This window comes from Neomonachus schauinslandi, chromosome 9 (assembly GCF_002201575.2).
Source record: "Neomonachus schauinslandi chromosome 9, ASM220157v2, whole genome shotgun sequence".
Lineage (NCBI taxonomy): Eukaryota > Metazoa > Chordata > Mammalia > Carnivora > Phocidae > Neomonachus > Neomonachus schauinslandi.
Window position 1 is genome coordinate 28058256 of NC_058411.1, and position 12647 is coordinate 28070902.

Sequence of the window (12647 nt, forward strand, 5' to 3'; positions counted from 1 at the left end):
AGAGAAGATAAAAAGTGCATGTCTTCCACTTCCTCGCCCCCTAATCCCAACAGTTTGGTATATATCGTTGTATTCTTCTAAATACCTTTCTATACACAAACTAATATATAATTATTTGTGTTTTTCCGCAAACAGTATAATCATACTATATTGTTAGGTGCATTTCTCCTTCATTATCATTAACATCTCTTCATATCAGTTCATTAAGTTCTATTCCAATCTTTATAATGCAGTAAACTACTATAATACAGGCATATAATAATTATTCAATCAACATGGATGGTTGGCTCCACATTTTTCCTCTTATAATACTGAACATTCTTGGACATACAAATCTATGCACCTGTGCAAGTAATTCTATTACACAGATTAGTACTACATTTATCTAACTTTACCTCCAAATCATTCTCCAAAGCTAGTGTACAAATCTATATCCCCACCACCAATATATGGGAATGCCCTTTGCTCAGAACCTCACCATTGCTAGAGTAAATCAGTGTTTAAATTATAACAATCTAATAGGTAAAAAATACTCTCATTTCAATATGCATTTCCTTAATCACTAATGAGGCTGAGTATCTTTTTACCTGTTAGACATTTCTTTAAAACGATCTTAGAAAAGCATGCCCTTCAGACTCACAGCTGTTCTTCCTCAGTGTTCTTTTGACTTAATAAATTAGGATAGTACAATATTCTATAAAATCTAAACTTCATTTTCAGAAAACACAATACACTTAAAATATTTAGAAAGCTTTACAAATTAAATTCCTAGGATTTCATACACTTAGAAAATAATGTATTGGAAATGCTTTAAAATATTAAGTATCAGCATAAATTAAAAAGGAAAATACAACTAATTAATGACTGTAAATGTGTTGAATTTTTAAATAATCTTTCTGTAATATTTTTTGCCCAAAAACAAAAACAAATATTCTATATAAAGGGGGCAGGAGTGTATCTCCTTTTAAAAGAGGGCTACTGTCCTACTTACAGAAACTCTTCTATTATCATTACAATACTCTATCTCAGCACTTTCTTAGGAGAGCAGTTGATATTAATACCTGTTGAATAAATAAATCAATGAATGAATCAGTAAGCCAATTTATTAAGAAGCTCCCATGTGCCAAGTACTATGCTAGCAATGACCCAGTGCCTAGCCTCACAATGTTTACAAAGACTGGAGCATGAATTCATCTCTAGAATTATTTATTGTCAAGTATTAGTTATAACTATTATTTTTTAAAGACCTATGTTCTTGGTGTTTAAATTATATTTCATGACTTTTAAATGTATAATTCATTATGTACAAGTTAACCAGATTATGTTTTAGTTTATGCCAATATATCCATTCCATTCACTTCTAATTTTTCTATTTTCTGTGTCCCTTTCATTTAGCACTGTTCATAATTTGCTTATTCACAGGCAAGCTTCAAAGGTGAAGGTAACCTTAATAAGATAATGGTCCCTCCTACGGTCAGAAAACTACAATTCTGGTAATCACTGATAAATATTAATGTTCACTTTAAACATCCTATAATGAGAGTATCAACCACTTTTTTCCAAAGGAACTTTTGTTTTCACATATGTGAAAATGAGAATAAACTTTTATAACCATAAGCAAAGTTTATCAGTTTTTACCTACAATTGATAAATTATAATACTCTCATTACAAATTATATAGAGATTCGGGGCGCCTGGGTGGCTCAGTTGTTAAGCGTCTGCCTTCAGCTCAGGTCATGATCCCAGGGTCCTGGGATCGAGCCCCACATCGGGCTTCCTGCTCAGCGGGAGGCCTGCTTCTCCCTCTCCCACTCCCACTGCTTGTGTTCCTGCTCTCGCTATCTCTCTGTCAAATAAATAAAATCTTAAAAAAAAAAAAATTATATAGAGATTCAAATCTGGTAGGCACTTTGCAGAATAAAGTGGGGAAAAGAACTAGGGAGTGCTTTACTTAAATATGGTGGTCGGGCCTCACCAAGAAGGTAGGCAAATTGAACAAAGACTCCAAAGGGGCCTAGGCAGAAGCCTTGTATCTGAAGGTAATAGCCTTCCAAGCAAAGGAAACAGCAAATACAAAGAGCCTGCGGTGGGCATGGAGTGTTTGTGGGAGGAAAGCAAGGCCAACAGCTGGAGCAGAGTACTTGAGGAAGGTCAAAGATAAATGCCAAGTATTACTTGGGGGAGGGGCTTCAGAGAATGTAGTACTTTGTAGGCCACTGTAAAGGTTTGATTTTTACTCTGAATGAGACGGAAAACATTTGAAAGACTTTTGACCTGACTTATATTTTAATAGTGTCACTGGCCACTGTGTTAAAACTGGAGAACAAGGGTAGAAGCAGGAGTATTGCAATAATGCAGACGAGAGAGGGTGGCCTGGAATAGGTGGTAGTGGTTAAGTGTTAGATTCCGGATGCAGTACTTTGAAGGTAGCCATTGCTACTGAGGGATCATGTGTGAGGTTTAAGAAAAGAAATGCAAAGGTTATTTTATTAGCACTGAAATGACTTAAATGACATTTAAAAATACTTGTATTTTTCACTTTCCCTTTGGAGTGTTTCACTTTTAGAAGGGGCTCAAAGCATTTTTACGTGCTAGGTATGAAACCTTAAGACCCAAAGTAAAAACAAGTACCTATGATGCAAGTGTTCCTTATCTCTAGTGTGGCAGTGGTCATATGGGTTTATTATGCATTTGTCAGAATTAACTGAAATTAAAATGGGTGCATTATATTGTATGCAAATTTTCTCAATTAATCTCGCCTCCTCCATCCAAAACTTTTTCAAACAAAAAAAAAAACTTTCAAATAAGATTTATCTCTACCACTCAAAATATGCCTGCATTCTGCTTTTCTCTTTTTCCTCTTTACACTTTTAAATCACTCCTTTTTTCCTACACTATTTACTGCTTACAACCATTCCTCCATTGCAGATCTATCCCAACAGAAAACAAATTATTTCACCAGGAATAGATATACTGGCTAACCCCATCGGGACACTGTGTGCCAGCCAAATTTCTGAATGGTTAAGAGGCAAATGAATCAACAGATTCTCCTTAGTAAACACTTATACAACTCATTCATTCATTCAACAAATATCTCGCTCCAATTGTCTGTCAGGTTCTTTTCTAAGCGTTAGTTTTATTAGCTCTGAAAGAGCAAATTTTAAGTTATTATATAGTTACACAGCCAGCCCAGTGGCTCTACACTGAATATATATGATATGACTATAGAAGGCATTGTTCCCTGCAGTTTATAGCCCGCAGGGTATAACGGACTGACATTACTGCCCCAGCCTAAGCAAAACGAAACCTTCAAAACATCATTTTTCAAACTGAATTTCTACAGAAGTGGAGTCTTCGGGAACTATTCCTAAGAAAAAGTGTTCCATGTCCAAAGAATGGGAAATGCTTTATTAACAAAAAGTTTCTTTTGCAGGAAAACTTTTCAGAGGTGTGAAAATACTCAAGTCTCTCAAAGGGGAGCTGATCTTTTTCTGAGATTTCCACTTAGCTGTTTTACCATCTTCGATGATTAGAAAGCACACTATCTACAGAGAAAAATTAGTGGTAGTCTGAAGCTGAGGTGGGAACAGGGAGTGACGTGCAAACAGGAAAGAGGAATCCTTTTTGGAGTAACAGTTGCACAACTCTGAACATTTACTAAAAAATCATCAAATTACACATTACAAAGAGTGTATTTTATGTGTTAATTACACCTTAATAAAGTTGCTTTTAAAAAAAAGCAATACCAATTTGGGGCAATTTCAGGCTAAATCCAATTAAGACCTGTAGATTAGACAATACTGCATCAATATTAATTTCCTGATTTTGTTCACTGTACTGTTGTTAAATATGAAAATGTCTTTATTCTAGGAAATGTACACTGAAGTGTTTAAGGGCTACGGGATGTCTCATCTGCAGCTTACTAGGAAAACACTTCAGAAGAAAACTATGAAGAAAAAGAGGAGAGGATAAAGCAAATTTGTAAAATGTTATCAATGGGGAATCTGGGTGAAAGGTATCTGAGAATTCTTTCTACTATTCTTGAAACTTTTTTGAAGTTTGAAATCGTACCAAATAAGTTTTAAAAAGTAGTATCAGGGGTGCCTGGGTGGCTCAGTCCTTAAGCATCTGCCTTCAGCTCAGGGCATGATCCCAGGGTCCTGGGATCGAGCCCCAGATCAGGCTCCCTGCTAGGCGGGAAGCCTACTTCTCCCTCTCCCACTCCCCCTGCTTGTGTTCCCTCTCTCGCTATGTCTCTTTAAAAAAAAAAAAAAGGTAGTATCAATTCTGGTGGTGTAAATATTATGTTCTTTTTCTTAAGTTTCAAAATTCAAAAAAAGGGCAGAAAAAAAGCTATTCAAAAACTTTAAGGCGGAGTCAATTGAAATCCTTTTAGGAATGGCAGTGGTAGTTGTCAGAAAAGACTATCAAGATTAAACAAAATACACAGAATATTTTTGTAAGACATTAAAAAACTCAATGACTACTTCTGCTTCCAAAGTTACAAAATAGTCAATATAATTTTTCTTTAAACCATACATAAATGAGAAAAGTACATAGCTAATTTGTGGCCCAAAAAGTTACTTGAAAATCCCAAACTCATATTAGGTCTGAAGTAGTTACCAATGTTAAAAAGAACTCATTTTATTTTAGAAACATATTTAAAAGCTTTACCACAGTGGAATAAAAAGATACCAAACCACAAAATAAAAACACTTAGCCCAAACTATTATTAATATATATGGTGCCTATTTGCAACACTGGAACAATAAAAACATTTTCTTCCTAGAAGTGGTTTGGAACCATACCTAAATAAGGGGAAAACCTACTTTGGGGATCCCAAATGGAAATTTGAGAACCCCAAGGATTTTTTTTTTTTAAGTAGACTCCACACCCAGCGTGGAGCCCAACACAGGGCTTTAACTCACAACCCTGAGATCAAGACCTGAGCTGAGATCAAGAGTTGGACGCTCAGGGCACCTGGGTGGCTCAGTCAGATAAGTGTCTGACTCTCAATTTCGGCTCAGGTCATGATCTCAGTGTCTTGAGACCAATCACATGTCAGGCTCCACGCTCAGCAGGGAGTCTGCTTGAGAGTTTCTCTCTCTCTCTCTCTCTCTCAAATAAATAGATAAATCTTAAAAAAAAAAAAGAGTTGGACAAAAATAAAAATAAATAAAAAATAAAGAGTTGGACACAAGTGACTGAGCCACCCAGATGCCCCAAGAAGATAAATTATTTAATAAAAATATTAACTAATGTATTAATTTATTTCTGTTTACAAAAGTCTTCAACATACATTATCTCACTGAATCTCCCAAATTACCTGGTGTAGATGTATTATTCTCCTTTTACAGATGAAGAAGCTAACCTGTCCAAGGGAACACAATAAGTGGGTGGGAACCCCAAGGTCATCCCCACTATCCTGAAATTACCAATCCAAAGGCTGTTTTCACTATATCACAATGCCTCTTTCTAGTAACAACATACCAAGAAGAAACTTCTGATTAAGGGTTAACTTTGATTTTATTTATAAAAGTCTATTCAGAGTACACTAGAAGAAATGTTAAGAGTCAGGATTAGGGCGCCTGAGTGGCTCAGTTGGTTAAGCGACTGCCTTCGGCTCAGGTCATGATCCTGGAGTCCCTGGATCGAGTCCCGCATCGGGCTCCCTGCTCGGCAGGGAGTCTGCTTCTCCCTCTGACCCTCCCCCCTCTCATGTGCTTGCTCTCTCTCATTCTCTCTCTCTCAAATAAATAAATAAATAAATCTTTAAAAAAAAAAGAGTCAGGATTAGGCTCTTAAATAACAATATCAGTTAACTTGGACTAAACACTATGTTACTTAGACACCGCACTAAGGATTTTAAGTACGTTTTTCTCAATCCCCAGTCACAATAACCTATGAAGCGGATACTATTCTAATCCTCAATTTACAGATGAAGAAAACCAAGACTTCAAGAACAGTTAAATTAATTAGAACAGTATACTATCTGCTTGAATCATGAGGAACCGATGATCAACTGGATGCCTTTCAAGGCCTCTGAAGGTTTCTGAAAATCTTTTAAAAATTAAAGTTCCCAACACAACATAAAAATTGTTTATATTCTACTGCCAACTACCTAATTCAGGGTACTTCATACTATAGCAGCCTGGTACAACAGAAGTCCAATCTCTTCCTTCCTTTCGGTCGGCTCCACTCTGCCCAGTATCAAAATGGCTTTTCCATGGCAATATAAATCCACATTACATAACTTCAAAATAATCTTCATATTCCTAGATCTACTTCGAAAAACGTATTTAAAAAGTACTGAAGACCAAAGAAAAGAAAGAAAAAAGTAACACATTTTAATGTGGAGCTTGGTCATCGCCTAGAATGAATGGGGATATAATTTACTGCAACCTCCCATGGAGGAAGGGGGCAAGACCACAATACTCATCACAATCTTAAACAAGAGAACCAGGGGGGTTGCTAAAAAAGGTGGGCATTAGCTGAATTCGGGTTGGGGGAGTGGGAGAGTCTACTCGGTGGCGGGCTCTGAATGCCCAAAGAGGAAAAGAAAGAAATCCGTTGGTGGCCAGCACCTCGCTAAAAAGGGTGGGTGCTTGTAAGCAGAGCCTGGGGCAAGAGTGTCCTAGGCCCGGAAAATCTACAGTAGGGCTCAACAAGCTCGGGTTAGAAAGGGGCCTCGGAGAAGGGCTCCCAAGGGGCCGACCGATCATTTCTTGGCAAACGTGGAGCCCAAAAGGGCCGAGGCGATTCACTCCGTGGCGGACCGTGGAAAGGAAAAGGAAAGTGGGCGACAATGCAAGGAGGAAAGCTCTGGCAGTAGGTCCGGCCTCCACGGGCTCCTGCTGGGCCCACTGGTTTTCCAGGCCTTTGAGAAGTGGAGAAACCCAAGCCTCGTGCCCGTCCCCTCCCCCACCCCAACCCCCCTTTACCCCCAATCCCACCCCGGCCCTTTCGCAGCCTCCCTGGCTTCCCCTCCTCCCGCAACCGAGGTACCCGGTTTCCCGGTTCCCACACGCGTTCAGAGGCGTGAACTCACCCGCCGCTGAGGAAACAGTACGGTCTTCGCGGTCTTCCGAGCTCCAGGTTACGAGTGGGCTCCACCGGTTCGAGGTTTCTGCGCGCCGCTCACCGGGAGACTGGTTCCGAAGCGCCTACTCGCACAGGCCGCAAACACAGCCGCGCTGCGCGGGGAGCTTCTGGAGGTCTTCCTCTTGCCCAGCGTGCACTGCGGCCGGGAGAGTGAAGAGGAGAATCATAGAGAAGAACGCGTATAGATAGTCTTCTCTTTTGGCTCTGAATCACCACGCAGCGGCGAATAACCATAGAGAAGGAGCGCCTGGTGGGGACTAGAAAGGCTCGAGCTGTAAATTACGACCCACCCTGCCATATTTGATTGGAGCTGATTGAATCTTATGACTAGGAGACGCCATCTTGAGGTCAAGGTTCCGGTGCGCACGGGGCAAAGGCTGTTAGAGAATTTCTTACTTTTTGTAGTTTGTGTTTCGGGACTTACAACTTTGCTCTGTGGCTCATTGAGGTTCGGTGTACTGCACACCGGGCCTCACCTAGCACCTCAGTGGAAACTGGGAGTGCTTACGTTTCCCTGGAAAACAGCTACTCTTGATACCGAGAAATAATTGGCAAAGGGCGTGGTGGTTTCAAGTGTATGCGCACACCCCTAGTAGGGCCAAAGAGGTGGCTAAAGGTACTTGAAATACCTAAAACGGCCTGTGAAAGCTTTTAACATAACTTTCATTCTGTAATGTAAAGGTGCTGAAAAGAACTTCGCTTACTAGATTAACGAAAATAAAAGTAGATTATTAGAAATAAACTAACGAGGGTGCCTGGGTGGCTCAGTCATTAAGCGTCTGCCTTCGGCTCAGGTCATGATCCCAGAGTCCTGGGATCGAGCCCCGCATCGGGCTCCCTGCACCGCGGGGAAGCCTGCTTCTCCCTCTCCCACTCCCCCTGCTTGTGTTCCCTCTCTCGCTAGGTCTCTCTCTGTCAAATAAATAAATAAAATCTTAAAAAAAAAAAAGAAATAAACTAATGAAACTAATCATAAATGATTCTTCAATTTATGAACATTTATGGGCAGTATCTTTTCACAGGCCTTTGTTGCCTAACTCTGGCTTCTCAAAAGGCTTATCATTTATTCAATATAAATTTATTGCCTCCCTGAGTGCCTGGTGCTGAACTAAATGCTGGAAGTATGAAGGTAAACGCAAGTGAGATTTTACCGCTGTTTGGGAAGAGCTGCAAACAACGCAGAACAGATGACAAACTGACCACTGTGTATAAAATTGAAACATACTGCCATTCCTTATACGCTTTTCCTATTGAATTTTACTCTATAGCACTTATCACCACTTACGGTAGTATATATTTTTCTTATTTATTTTATAGTTTGTCTTTCCCTACCCCACTAGAAAGTAAATGTAAGGAGTGCAGGGATTGTCTCTTTTGCTCACTGCCCTATCCCAGTGACTAGGACAAGGCCCGGTACATAGCAAATGCTCAATAAATAATTGTTGAATGAAAGAAATGATTATATGTGAGTACTAACAGAACATAAAATGCAGTGGGAGACTAATGGGAAAGGCTATAACATTATCATTTGTAAAATTTACATCCACCTGTATTTCTTATTAGGTTTCCTTACCATTAAGTAGAGCTAATAATATCTATTCCCCAGAGCTATTGCAAGAATTAAATTAACTAATGCATGTGAAAGTATTTTGCTCAGTAAAGCGCTAGTCAAATGCTAGTTACATTTTGCAAATAACAGATTATGGGGGTGCTTGGGTGGCTCTGTCGGTTAAGCGTCTGCCTTCTGCTCAGGTTATGATCCCAGGGTCCTGGGATTGAGCCCTGCATCTGGCTCCCTGCTCAGTGGGGAGCCTGCTTCTCCCTCTGCCTCTACCCCTCCCCCTGCTTGTGCTCTCTCTTGCTCTCTGTTAAATACATAAATAAAATCTTAAAACAGATTATGCCTTTTTTTTTTTACAACTACAGGCATGAACAGAAATCCTTTCAGGTTACTCTGTATTCCCTTTGCTTTGTTAGAAACATTATATACAGGGGTGCTTGGGTGGCTCTGTCGGTTAAGCATCTGCCTTCTGCTCAGGTCATGATCCCAGGGTCCTGGGATGGAGCCCCACATCAGGTTCCCTGCTCTGCGAGAAGCCTGCTCCTCTCTCTCCCACTCCCCCTGCTTGCGTTCCCTCTCTCGCTGTGTCTCTCTCTGTCAAATAAAATCTTAAAAAAAAAACATTATACTGGGCGCCTGGGTGGCTCAGTTGGTTAAGCAACTGCCTTCGGCTCAGGTCATGATCCTGGAGTCCCGCATCGGGCTCGCTGCTCAGCGAGAAGCCTGCTTCTCCCTCTGACCCTCCCCCCTCTCATGTACTCTCTCTCATTCTCGTTCTCTCAAATAAATAAATAAATCTTAAAAAAAAAAAACATTATATACAAATTCACATATTACTTTTATAGTAAAGCCTTAAAGAGAGAGTTGTCTTAAGTAAGTTTGCTAACTTTTTTGTTGCTTACATTGACCCGACATCCATTCCCCTGCCTTTGGTAATGGCACTCCAGATTTCTTAAAAGAAACCATCCTTCCACTACTCTAGATCTTTGTAGTTTGGATGTAAACTCTTAAGCCTAGCCAGACACTTTAGGACACAGGGATAAAGTTATAACCCAAGCAGAGGCGGATAATTGAGTACTTATGTTGTACCAGGCACTATTTTAAGTATCTTGAAATATCAGCAACTTTAAACCTCACTGCAATCCACCAAAGTAGGAACAATTGTGGTACAGATGAAGAAACTAAAGGCTTAGAAAGGTCGAATAAATTGCCCAAAGTTATAAGAACAGTAAGTGTTGGAGCCAATTTGGTTCCTGATTCCATGGTCTCAACCATTACACTATTGCTGCTTCCCCTAGCAAGAATAATGCTAAAAGGGATTGAGGAAGGGGACTCTATCTTTTTCACTTAACTTAAATCTGGAGGGATTTAAACTTAGAACTACTGGGGATAAGAATGAAAAAATCACAGAAGAAAACTAAGAAAAGGTGAGAGATTTTTTGACAATATCATTTGAGAACATAGATTCAGCCTTTTTTTTTTTTTTTTTTTTAAGATTTACAGGGGCACCTGGGTGGCTCAGATAGTTAGTCATCTGCTTTGGGCTCAGGTCCTGATCCCAGGACCTTGGGATCCAGCCCCGCATTGCAGGGCTCCCTGCTCGGCGAGGAACCTGCTTCTTCTCCCTCTACTGTTCCCCCTGCTTATGCTCTCTCACTCTCTCTGTCAAATAAATAAAATCCTTTAAAAAAGTAAAATTAATAAAAATAAAATTAAAAAATAATAAATGGGGCGCCTGGGTGGCTCAGTTGGTTAAGCGACTGCCTTCGGCTCAGGTCATGATCCTGGAGTCCCAGGATCGAGTCCCGCATGGGGCTCTCTGCTCCGCGGGGAGTCTGCTTCTCCCTCTGACCCTCCTCCCTCTCATGCTCTCTGTCTCTCATTCTCTCTCTCAAATAAATAAATAAAATCTTTAAAAAATAATAATAATAATAAATAATAAATTTTTAAAAAGATTTACAGAGAGCACAAGCACATGCACAATCATGAATGGGGGAGGGGCTGAGGGAGAGAAGCTTCAAGCTAACTACCCCCTGCTGAGTGCATAGCCCAATTCAGCCAGGGCTCTATCTCATGATCCATGAGATCATGACTTATGCCAAAACCAAGAGCTGGAGGCTTAACCAACTGAGCCACCCGGGCACCCCAAGATTTGGCCATTCTTAAAGCCATTATGTTTCTAGACTTCCCAATATGTAAGCAAATACATTACTTTTCCTAAATCAGTTTGAATTGAGTTTTCTATCCCTTCAACAGAAAGAGTCCTAAACAATACACTTGTATATCACTTATAGAGATAGGCCAAGCCATTCACCTGCAATAACAGGCATCCCACTTCTGAAGAGTTTTTTCTCATAAGCCCTTGCTGAGGAAAGTGACTGTAGATAATTAATTTGGATGCTGGTGACCACATTATGTGTGTTCTGACCCTATTCCTATGGCCACATCTGGTCAGCAACATAGCATGGGACCTGTGAGATCCTGGTTAGTTGGCCCATGCAGATCCTGTCAAGAATTTAAACCAGAGATGTAGAGGATTCAATTAATTGACAGCAGAAGAGAAATGCAGTGATGGGTGATAATGTGGGTGAATCATATCAAAAACAGAAGGTCACTAAATAGGCACCTTTGTTCCCTAGATTGGAAGGAGGAAATTATTGGAATTCTTTTTTTTTTTTTTTAAGATTTTTATTTATTTGACAGAGACACAGCGAGAGAGGGAACACAAGCTGGGGGAGTGGGAGAGGAAGAAGCAGGCTTCCCGTGGAGCAGGGAGCCCGATGCAGGGCTCGATCCCAGGACCCCAGGATCATGACCTGAGCTGAAGGCAGTCGCTTAACCAACTGAGCTACCCAGGCGCCCCTCTTTTTTTTTTTTTAAGATTTTATTTATTTGAGAGGGAGAGAGCAATCGCACAAGCAGGGGGAGTGGCAGGCAGAGGGAGAAGCAGGCTCCCCACTGAGCAAGGAGCCTGATGCGGGACTTGATCCCAGAACCCCAGGATTATGACCTGAGCCAAAGGCAGACGCTTAATCGACTGAGCCACCCAGGCGTCCCAAATTATTGGAATTCTTATCATGCACCTGAGCTGTCATCAGAACTGCTGGATTTAAAGCAATATCCTGATGAATATCTAGTCTCCCAGATATTCAGCCATGTAGCTTCACTTCCTGCTTCATCATTCCAGGGCGTTCCAGGGATCATGACCTGAGGTGAAGGCAGACACTTAACCGACTGAGCCACCCAGGTACCCCTTAATTCACCTTTAAATGGGCAAGATAGACACATAATGTTCACTAGTGTTTGCTTGTTTTTTTTTTTAATCACAGTGTATCTTTAAAATGTAGCAAAATAATTTTGAACAACCAGATATCAAACAGCTTTTCCCTATATTACTGCCTAGAGCTCCAATGTAGGCTACTTTATCAAGATTCATACTTTATGTGAGCTAAAACTGCTGCCACTTGGCATTATTAAAATATTTGTGTAGGGACGCCTGGGTGGTTCAGTCAGTTGAGCGTCCAATTCTTGGTTTCGACTCAGGTAAAGATCTCAGGGTCATGAGATCAAGCCCTGCATCGGGCTCCATGCTCAGTGAGGAGTCTGCTTGAGAGTCTCTCCCTCTGCCCCTCCCCCTGCTCATGCTCTCACTCTCTCTCTAAAATAAATAAATAAAATATTTTTTAAAAGTATTTGTGAGGTTACAGAAGGCAGATATATTGTGTTAGACCTTCTAAAGTTACCAAAAAACAAGTAATAATATCCGGTTAAAGAGATAATGGGTGTAAAGGGCAATTTTCCATGGACTATGCTTTGGCCTGTAAAGAAGAGATACTCACATATCCTTGAAAAATGGAGGGCTTGTTGAAATGTTATGATAGGAATATGCAAAGTATCAGTAGCAGCACTTCCTCTAGCTAGCAGATCAGAAGTCAGGAAAGGCTTCCAGGGAGAAGTATTATCCTGAGCCATGTTTTAACCAGTC

The 12647-nt window shown here is 40.5% G+C and overlaps 1 protein-coding gene across 2 annotated transcripts in view; it reads right to left on the bottom strand.

Moving 5' to 3' along the window:
- The window catches only part of RBM25 (RNA binding motif protein 25), a 58222-nt gene extending 51003 nt beyond the window's left edge, over window positions 1-7219 (bottom strand). For both annotated transcript variants that reach the window (XM_021679763.1, XM_021679765.1), the window contains exon 1: window positions 7049-7219. The gene's annotated coding sequence lies outside the window, so the exon portion shown is untranslated. The remainder of the gene's footprint in view (window positions 1-7048) is intronic.
- Between the last annotated feature and the right edge of the window lie 5428 nt (window positions 7220-12647).